A 9,982-nucleotide genomic window follows, 5' to 3' on the forward strand; every position below is an offset into this window, starting at 1 on the left:
AGAATACGACAACAAAAATTGAAAGAGCCAGCTTATTCCTTATGTTATCCCTTGTTTTAATAATTTCTTATGTATTTCATTGTTTTTTTTACCTTATGTATTTTATTGTTTTTGTTGTTTTATTTCATTTCTTACCAAAATTCAACTATTTTGACTCCCCAAAACAACCACTTAAACTTTAAACAAGACCCAATAACCCATGTTTGATCTGTTTTTAGGACAAATGACTTTTCCATATGTTTTGTACACAAATCACGAAAATGAGCGATTTTCGGGCTGACATACAAAGACAAAAGGTCATGTGACCTTGTAATCGTAGGTCCGATTTTTAAAACAAATATTTTAAAAGTTGCGCAAGACTCGAAAGAATAAAGTCAGCGAGCGGCGGGGCGCCATCCATATGCGTTCCCGAACAATCAGACAAATCGTGGAGCGTCGACAAACCTCCTTTTGTTTCGACAAACCTCCTTTTGTTTTTTTACAAACCAAGGTTTGTAAAAACGCGTCGAAACGCGTCGTATGACGCACATAAACCTCGGTTTGTCGACAAACCTCCTTTGTGAATTTGGGCCATATAGTCGGGTGAATTGCTAAACTGGAGTACATGACCAAGCATTACATTTGTTACCGCCTTGGTGAGTTTCATTTTACTCGATGATATATAAACAAAAATCACTTGAACAAGTATTCTCAACTGGTGTAGAAAAAAAGTGAATAAACATTCTCAGTTCTCGATGAAAATTATGTTAAATTGGTAAATTCACTGCCTAGTCAGTAAACCAAGTCATTATCGCATTACAGTTTCCGTTAAACTGTGGGATATTTACTCATTGACTCGTTCTTCAAAAAATTCCAATACTATCAAGTGAGTGATCTCACTCATTTCGTGTGTATAGGACCTAGAGTCGGAGAAAATTATCCACGAATCTGAGTACGACGGCCACGTGCGTGAGCTCGCGCATGCTAGCGCCAAGCAATGCAATATACATGCAATATACTGCAATGCAGAAGAATAGACTCCATGATTATAATCTATGGCTGACGTGGGAAGAGCGAAGACGTAAGTAAGAGTTTGTTTCTTTTTTATTTGAATACCCGTAAGTTTGTTTGATGTTTGCGTTTTTAGGGGGAAAAAGACGTACTTCTAATTGTTAAGTGAGCACTTATTCTAACACTGCTTCGTTTACTATAAGTTAATGAAGTCTCATTTGTTTGTTTTTTCTTCCAATTTTTGTTTTGTTCCACTCGAGTATTTTTGTGTGATCAACATAAGGTACCGTTGCTAAAATCAAAAATATATAATATAGTAGAAGAATACTCACTTGTGTGTCATTATAGTGTCAATTGTAAAAATTCACTTATCTGCATTACAACGGGAACTAACATGGTGAGTACCAAGAGAAAAAAAAAAAAAATTGGATAAGTAAATTTTACTCATTTAGTGTGTCATTATAGTGTCAGTACATTAATACTTGTTTATGAGTAAACTTACACGAATTTTCATGCAAAGCCATGTCAGAATTGAAAAGGCCCTCTACTTTCATGTGTTGCTATCGATAAGGCAATCTAAAATTCACATATCTTAGTAAATTACTGATACATGTTTAATTTTGTTCTTCTGTAAAGTGAAAACAATTCGAGTATCTAGATAATGGTCCGATCTGCTCACCCAGCAATTTTTTTTTAAAGCCAGGTGGTGGTGTGATATTTTGAGAGGGAGGAACGTGTTGGGATCCGGTATGTATGCTTGCCTATCATTATGTCGGGCTGACGTTTGGTGTTCTTTCGAAAACGCCCGTTGGGAGTTTGTAGGGAGTGCATACAAATTACGATCAGGTGCGTGAGCCGGTCTATTCATTCATTGGTGAGGTATATTATGCAAATTATATAACTTGGTAAATGATAGCAAATTTTTATTACAATTTCAAGGCACGCCTTGAAGAGAGAAGAGACTTTTCTTTCACGTAGTCTTTTCTTTGACCGTTGTAATTCCATATATTTTAGGTAAATTTGATTTTGCAGAATCAAATGCAAATGCAAATCAGATCAGATCAGAGGTATATGCATACAGTTAATATTTTTCTGCAAATTCTATCTCAGTTAAATACGTCATGCTCTGTCATCAATTATACATTTATTTATGAAGTGGAGACAGCCTTTTCTCTCATGAGATCAATATCTTTCGAGTATTGACCGTTTTGCTCACCCAATCAAAACTCTTGTCTTTGAGGCCTGGTGGCGGGGTATTATTTAGTGAGGGGTTGACAGTGCTTGGGGTTCGGTTTGCACGAACAGTTTATTGCGATGCCGAGCTGGTGTCGTTTGGGGGACTTTGGTTTATTGGGATCGTGTGTTTATTTTAAATATAAGATGCATATTGTGATCAGGTGCGCGGGCCGGTCAATTCACTGCAATGCATTTTAAGCAAATCATTTAACTTAGTTATGACAGAGAGTTCCGTATCACAATTCAAGGCATTTCTAAAGGGATAAAAAGAACCTTTTTTTTTTTTTTTTTTCTTATTATTCTTTTTCTTTTCGCCAGATGCATAAAGTAATTACATTTCTTTAATTATATTACGGTTATTTAACAATACAAATTATTTCGCATCGACTTTTGCGAGAAGAAATGTTTAGAATTAAGATAAGGAGTTATATCATTGGTCTAGTTTACTGACAGGGAAAGGGGGAGGCTCGATGCTCTCGGTTTTATGTATACCGAAGAGCAGATTTGGGTTGTTTTGTGTGGGGATGTTGTATGTGTAGTGAATATGCTTGTGTGTATGAATGCGGTGGGTTGTGTGGTACGGGGTGGAGTCTGCTTACATTTTTAAATTTAGTTCGACGATAAGTATACATGTATTTTTGGCTGCAGATAGTTTTTTCTATACATTTGCTCACGGGGGAAATAGATTATGTGGAATATTTTTGAATTGTGCACAAGTAAAAAAAAATAGTATTTAACTATTATGGGTAAAATACATTTGTTATTACTTATGCGCTTTCAAAATTAAATTATATTTCATCTCTCGTTATTGTCCCTCATTGGGTATACAAAGAAGTTGCAAAAATTTCATTTGAATTTGTATGGAGGGGGAAAGATCGAATCAAACGGGCAATAATGTATCAGGATTATGACTTTGGAGGATTAAGAATGATTAATTTTGAAACGTCCGTTAAAATACAGCGCATAATGTGGATAAAACGTCTTTTATACATATGGAAACGTTGTATCATCCGCTTAATCTGACTTGCGTGCGTAGAACAAATAAGCATTTTTCCATGAAAAAGTGAAGTTGTCTAAAATGTGCGTTTCTTTCCAGCATTGGGGCGCCCGGAAGTCACTCGGGTAACATTTCATAAAGTATAATATAAACAGACCATATGCAAATTTTCTGTACTTTTGTCGAAAAAAATACATTTATCCAGCACAATGTCGTCTCTTTTTGCGTTGGAGAAGAGCAGATAGCGAGTTTCAATCACACTTTGGCCGCTCTCGCAAGCTCTCACTCGTTTCACTGTGGTCAAGAGACTTTGGGGCAAGCGGTTAATGAAAATACTAATCGTTAGCTTTCTTCTGGTATCAAACTTGTTTTGATTGTTTGTATAATTTTGTCGGAATAAAGGAAACAAAAAGGCTCGACCAATAACTTATCAGCGTCTGAATTTACCCTTTGACCTTGAATTCCCTGATGCAAGCGCACTAATGACGTCATCTTCGCTAAATCGGTGGCTTTTATCGTAAAATGCGACACTTTCAACATGTTTATACATCTTTTTTTAATTATTAGTAAGATATAACATATTTTTTCTGATATCACTGAAGTTTTGGGTTTTATTTAATGAGTAATTTTAAAATAAGAGCCATTTTACTTTTTTAATTTACTGGATCATACCATTAAAGTCGCAGGGTAGCATTTTCCAGTTTCCAACCGCGCCAAATTTAATTTACGTTCCGACATTCTGTTAAATGGGTTCGTGTTATTAAAAATCCACTGCTTTCTGCTCGACCAAACGTCCACATGGGGAGTCATTTAGCAACTAAATTATTCAAATTTATGGATGCTTCCTCGCTCCCCAGGTGTTTGTGTTGCTGTTGAAGCATTTCATTCACCTGCTCTCATTCTTTGTACTCCAATTGCCAGAACGCAAAATGCGTTTTTGTTTTATGGTTTCATGCAATAAGTAAGTCAATAAAAGAGTATGTTCTGCACAATAAAAACAATGTGTGTCCCTATTGTACAATGTAATGTGTCTCCTCATTTTGTAATAGTTAATTTACCCATTCACATAATGGAACTACCTGCCCGATGAAGCCAGTGGCCTGTGACCCCTGAGCACTCAACATCGTGTGGGAGTCAGTTCGTGGTCAAATTATTTTATGAGACAAATACAAGCAAACGTTTCCATATGGGAAAGAAACATTTGGGATGGAAATTGTTTTTGATCATTGCTTACAGTTTGTGGGTGGAATATTTTTTTTTTAAATGTGATTATGATTTAAAAAAGATTAAAACCGTTTTAGATATTCCACCATACTATATGGAAATGTTGCTAGCATGGCAAGAGACAAGTGATTTAAGATATTTGGAGGGTTATATTAATCCAATTATTTTAATAATCGGAATATATGTATAAATGGAAAAACTATATTTGATAGATACTTGTTTGAAAGAGGGATTGTTCAATGAAAGTGATGCCTACAGCATGTATTATGTTGGGATTAGCGGAGTGACATAATTAATTGAACGTATCAAATGAAATGCATTGCCAATGCTTTTGTAGAAGCAAAGTCACACACGCACACACACACGCACGCACACATGTTCGTTGATATTTGATATTCGATATTTGATATGTGTGGCATGATTACATTTGGAAGTGATGTTATTTGGATCTGCAAAAACCGATTTCAAACCCAAATCCCAACTGTTTTATTTAACATCACATAAGCAACTTTGGCGCGAGTCGATTTTTGCACTGTCGCAAACAATGCCTCCTGTTCATCCAAGCGTGAACACATACTACACAAAAAGGATACCTAATGATTTGGGATAAAACAATCTTTCATAAGATACACAATCATTTACTGTTCATAGATGATTTTTAAAATAATTATCAATTTTCTAGGTGTAAACTTTTTTTGGACTCACATTGTATAGTCAGCTCTTGCACACACGAATAGTCAATACACTTATAATACACAAATGCACACAATTATGCCAATGTGTCTGATCGGCAAGTTTGACAGTAGACTAACAATACAATTTGTTTAATTGTTCTTTTGAACATCGGTAAGTTGAAAAAAAATTGTATTTTACTGCTATTTAGGTGTCATCAATTGTCACTAAAGTATCGATTGTGAATGCAATCAGTCTAGTTTTGTACAGTGGTGTTTGAAATGTTGAGAATCAATAGCACAGCAATTAATACTCAGCCAGGATAGTAATGCAGCTATGTGATTGTAAATAAGGTTAAGTGATAGTAAATAAGGTTAAGTTTTTCTGCCAACCTCCTCCCTGCTATTGCTTTACTCGACATTAATTTTGCCCTACTTAAATTATGGTATTATTGTTTGGGGTAATACAAACGATTCTTATCTTCAGAGAATACTACTTCTACAAAAAAGGCTATGCGTGTTATTTGTAACACTTCCTGGAGATCCCATACTGATGTTTTATTTGTTGAAAATAATGTGTTGAAAATAAATTATTTATATCGTCATAGCCTCGGTCAGTTTATGTACCAGTAATAATACGCTACCCTCAGTCTTCAATTTAATATTCATCAAAAATAAAACTATACACAAATACCCTACGCGCCAACCTGACGAATTCTATCTGCCATTAACTAGAACTTTACTTGCTAAATCCATATTCACTTACGTAGGCCCGAAGCTATGGACTATTCTTGATGTTAGCATCAAGAATGCCCCCAGCTTAAATTCTTTTAAATTCAAATTTAAAAAAAATCTTTTTGCGTGATTATCAAGCGTCAGCTCTCCCTCATTAAATTTATTTCACTCAATAAAATACTTTTTTTATATTGTGATTCATTTTGTACTGGCCATCCGTATTCCAGTCGGTCCGTGTTGTGTTGTGTGTGTTATAGGTAAGAATACTGCCCTCTCTCGTTCCTTGTCTCTCTTCTTTCCCTGCCCCTTTCACTCCTTCTTTGTTATGTTAATTTGGTTTATGTATTTGTGCGTTCCTTTATTATTGAGATACTATTTTTGCAACTATAAGTTATAGGGGCTGCAATCTACAAGCCCAGCTTTTCAGCAGTCTCCTCCATGAACGACCTGTTTTATATGCCTGTTGTACAATGTGGACCAATTACAAATATATTGTTAAGTTTCATTGTTTTACTATGTACAATGGAATCCATTGTGCTTTATTTATTTTGTTGGAAACGGAAATAAACGAAATGAAATGAAATGAAATTTGTGGATATAGACAATGAACACAAATAAGAGGGGAACACATGCATACAGAAACCAGAGAAACAAAAGTAAACTACTTTAAACAACATCTGCCGACTGTGACAACAAGCCCCATGGGTCTGAGTCATATAGAAATATGTTTTCCAGACACCCTCTTTACGGGGATTTCTTCTGAAGCCAAAATACACCCTAAATGGGGATTTCGCGTGTTTTTCCCCCCGAACTTACACCCTATAAACGGGTATTTCACAAAAGTATACTCCTAAACAAGTATTGTAAAAGTGTAACCCCGGCCTTGAGCATTTTGAAGTGCGCGATAGGGATTACCATATAAGTTGTAGACAATGTACACAATATACAAAAATCAAATTGCGCTTCAGATGTAAAATTCACAACGTAAACATCTATTCCAGTATAGAAGCAATATCATCTACCTTTCCACTTCCAAATGGCATTGGATTTTAATGCACAGCCACCATATATCCTTGGCTTCGAAAAAAATGATTAAATTCGGGGTTGTCGTAAACCCCGGTCGTAAACAAGCAATTATTCACATGCCGGTACGGAAATTATAGTGGTTTCTTGACATTGGCAAGCTTACGTTACCGAAGGTTATAGATAACCAGCTTCCAGACCAGCTTTAAATTCGGAGTCGGTATCTAGAAAAATACCGCTAAACGCGTACAGCAGTATTTTGAAAACTACCCTTCTTCTTGAAAATTGACGTTTTTTAACCAATTAACAATCATATACAAACACCCCTTCATACGCGTTTTCTTGGTCACGCATGATTACAGTATTTATATTTGACTGAGACCTCAGGGCAACAAGCTACTGAACCACTGCAGGAGCCCGTTTCATACAACTTTTTATCTATAACAAATGCTAAATTTCTATGACAAATTTGGTCTCAGCCATTCAGATGCGGCCATGATTTCAGAAGCTTATAACAGTAGCTTGTAACTTGTTATGGATATCAAGTTTATGAAACGGGCCGAACTAATTCAACCTTAACTTTACTATAGCACATATGAAACTTTCAGCACGATGTGTTACCCCGTGCATAATATTTACGAAACTGTCAATAAATATATATCTATATCATCACACAGATCCTCAGTTAAATAATGACCTAGGTACTTAGCCTCTTTACAAACATCATGTTTAGCAATACACAAATACAAATCTGGAAATACCAACTTACAATGTTCTTTACAATTCACAATCATAACGTGATTCTTTTTCGCATTACATTTAACATCATTTTCTATACCAAACTGAGAACAAACATTTAGCAAGCTCTGTAAACCTGCAGATGATAGACTAAAAATTAAACGAAATCATTATAAGCATACATTAAATGATTAACTTTGGTACTTCCAACAGAACAGCCAGTACCACACTTATTCCATTTTACAGATAAATCATCCAAATACAAATTAAATACGTGATGAGACAAATATACCTCCTTGCCGAACACCATTATTAACCTGAAATGTGCCAGAGAGATAGTTACCCCCATTTCACCGGGATCTATTCGCTATTCGTAAGGACCGTTATTCATAAGGACCGCTATTCATAAGGACCGCTATTCATAACGTGGAACTTCCTATACCTGCAGGTCCGCTATTCATAATGGGAGAAGAGGGTCGCTATTTTTAATTCATATTGAGTGTCATTAATCGTAAGGACCGCTATTCATAATACGAAATTGGGGTCGCTATTCATAATACGAGAAGAGGGTCGCTATCCATAATTTATATTAGGGGTTACTAATCATAAGGACCGCTATTCATAATACGAAATGAGGGTCTCTATTCATAATATAAAGAGAGCCGGGGTCGCTATTTATAATACGAAAGGAGGGTCGCTATTCATAATACGAGTAGAGTGTTGCTATTCAAAATAGGAGTAGGGGGTTGTTATTCCTTTTCATAATAGGAATAGAGGGTCGCTATTTATAATAGGAGTAGAGGTTTGATTTTAATATACGAAAAGAGGGTCGCTACTCATAATACGAAATGAGGGTCGCTATTCATAATAGGGTCACCATTCATAATACGAAATGAGGGTAGCTGTTCATAATAGGAGTAGGGTGTCGATATTCATAATAGGAGTAGGGGTTCGCTATTCATAATAAGAAATGAAGGTCGCTATTCATAATAGGAGTAGAGGGTCGCTGTTCACAATAGGAGTAGAGGTTCGAAATTCATAATATGTTTTTGTAGAAAGTAGCTTTTAGTAGGTTTTTATTTTGGAGTGGGATATCAAGCCCTCGTAGCAACAAGGGGGGGCAGGATACAATAATAAATACAGAACAAACACAGGAAAAATACGGTATGTTAACATAAATATTAACCATTAATTAATTCGAGACATGGTAAATTCAAAGCAAACACAGAAAATAAATGTAATATTCATTCAAGTCGATATATACACGCTTAAAGGTTCACACACGAAATATAAATAATCAATTACTTTAAATAGCCAAACCATAATAAGAAGAAAAATTAAATAAAGGGATCAAATAGAACGAAAATTAAGGCTGGTGTAAGTTGTCATGAAACAAGATAGATAATTACAGAACAAACACATCATAATATACCTGTTGTCAATTCATCATACACATTGAGAACAGGAATATATTGTTTTATTTTTTATTTTTATGTTAACCCTATTAAAACTTTATGGAATCTAGTATTGTAAAAAGCATTATATATTGTCATCCCATACTCACTGTCTCCCACGAGTTTGGAATAGTGTCTTATTGTCGGGTTCATCTTGTAAGAGAGGTTGAATATTCATAAAGCATATACTTTATTCCCCCTCTCCTCGACTCCCCTATAACCTTACCTCAGCACGATCACAAAGACTTGAAGAAAAATAATCAAACCTAGGGCAGTCGCACTATTGCTTTACCAATATATAGATTATAACTCATCATTGTCATATTGAAATGCTTCAGTAGGTAATTATCTCAAGGCTATAGAAATTGCCTTTGGTCAATTGACTTTTATTTGTTTGAAATAAAGTTTTGCCATCATGTTCCTCCCTTTTTCACATTCCATTATTCTTTAGAGTCATGTCTGTCTGTCTGTCCATCTCTTTTTCCAGCTTTCTCCACTCTTTCTTTCTACACACCTCCCTCTCTCTGCTCATATATCCCTTTCTCTATTCTTCAATTTCATCCTCATTAAGTGATCAGTATTGGAGTTGGAAAAGCTGAATATTTACTTGTTGGTTCCCAAAGTCATTTTAAATGTTTAAACAGAGAATTCTCTTTTGGCTTTTGGAAAGCTTGCTAAACTATATGTTGGAGTTGTAAAAGTATTACCTGTAATATATATATATATATATATATATATTACAGGTAATATTTTTACAATATTTGTTCCTTTCTTTATCTTTTTTCTATTCAAATAAAAAGGAAAACAAGGAAAATATATACGACATGACAGTAAGACAATATATAAATTGAATAGCGACCCTCATTTCGTATTATGAATAGCGACCCTCATTTCGTATTTAGGAATAATGACCC

The sequence above is a fragment of the Strongylocentrotus purpuratus genome, unplaced genomic scaffold (genome assembly GCF_000002235.5).
Source record: "Strongylocentrotus purpuratus isolate Spur 01 unplaced genomic scaffold, Spur_5.0 spur5_scaffold_3, whole genome shotgun sequence".
In the NCBI taxonomy this organism is placed as follows: Eukaryota; Metazoa; Echinodermata; class Echinoidea; order Camarodonta; family Strongylocentrotidae; genus Strongylocentrotus; species Strongylocentrotus purpuratus.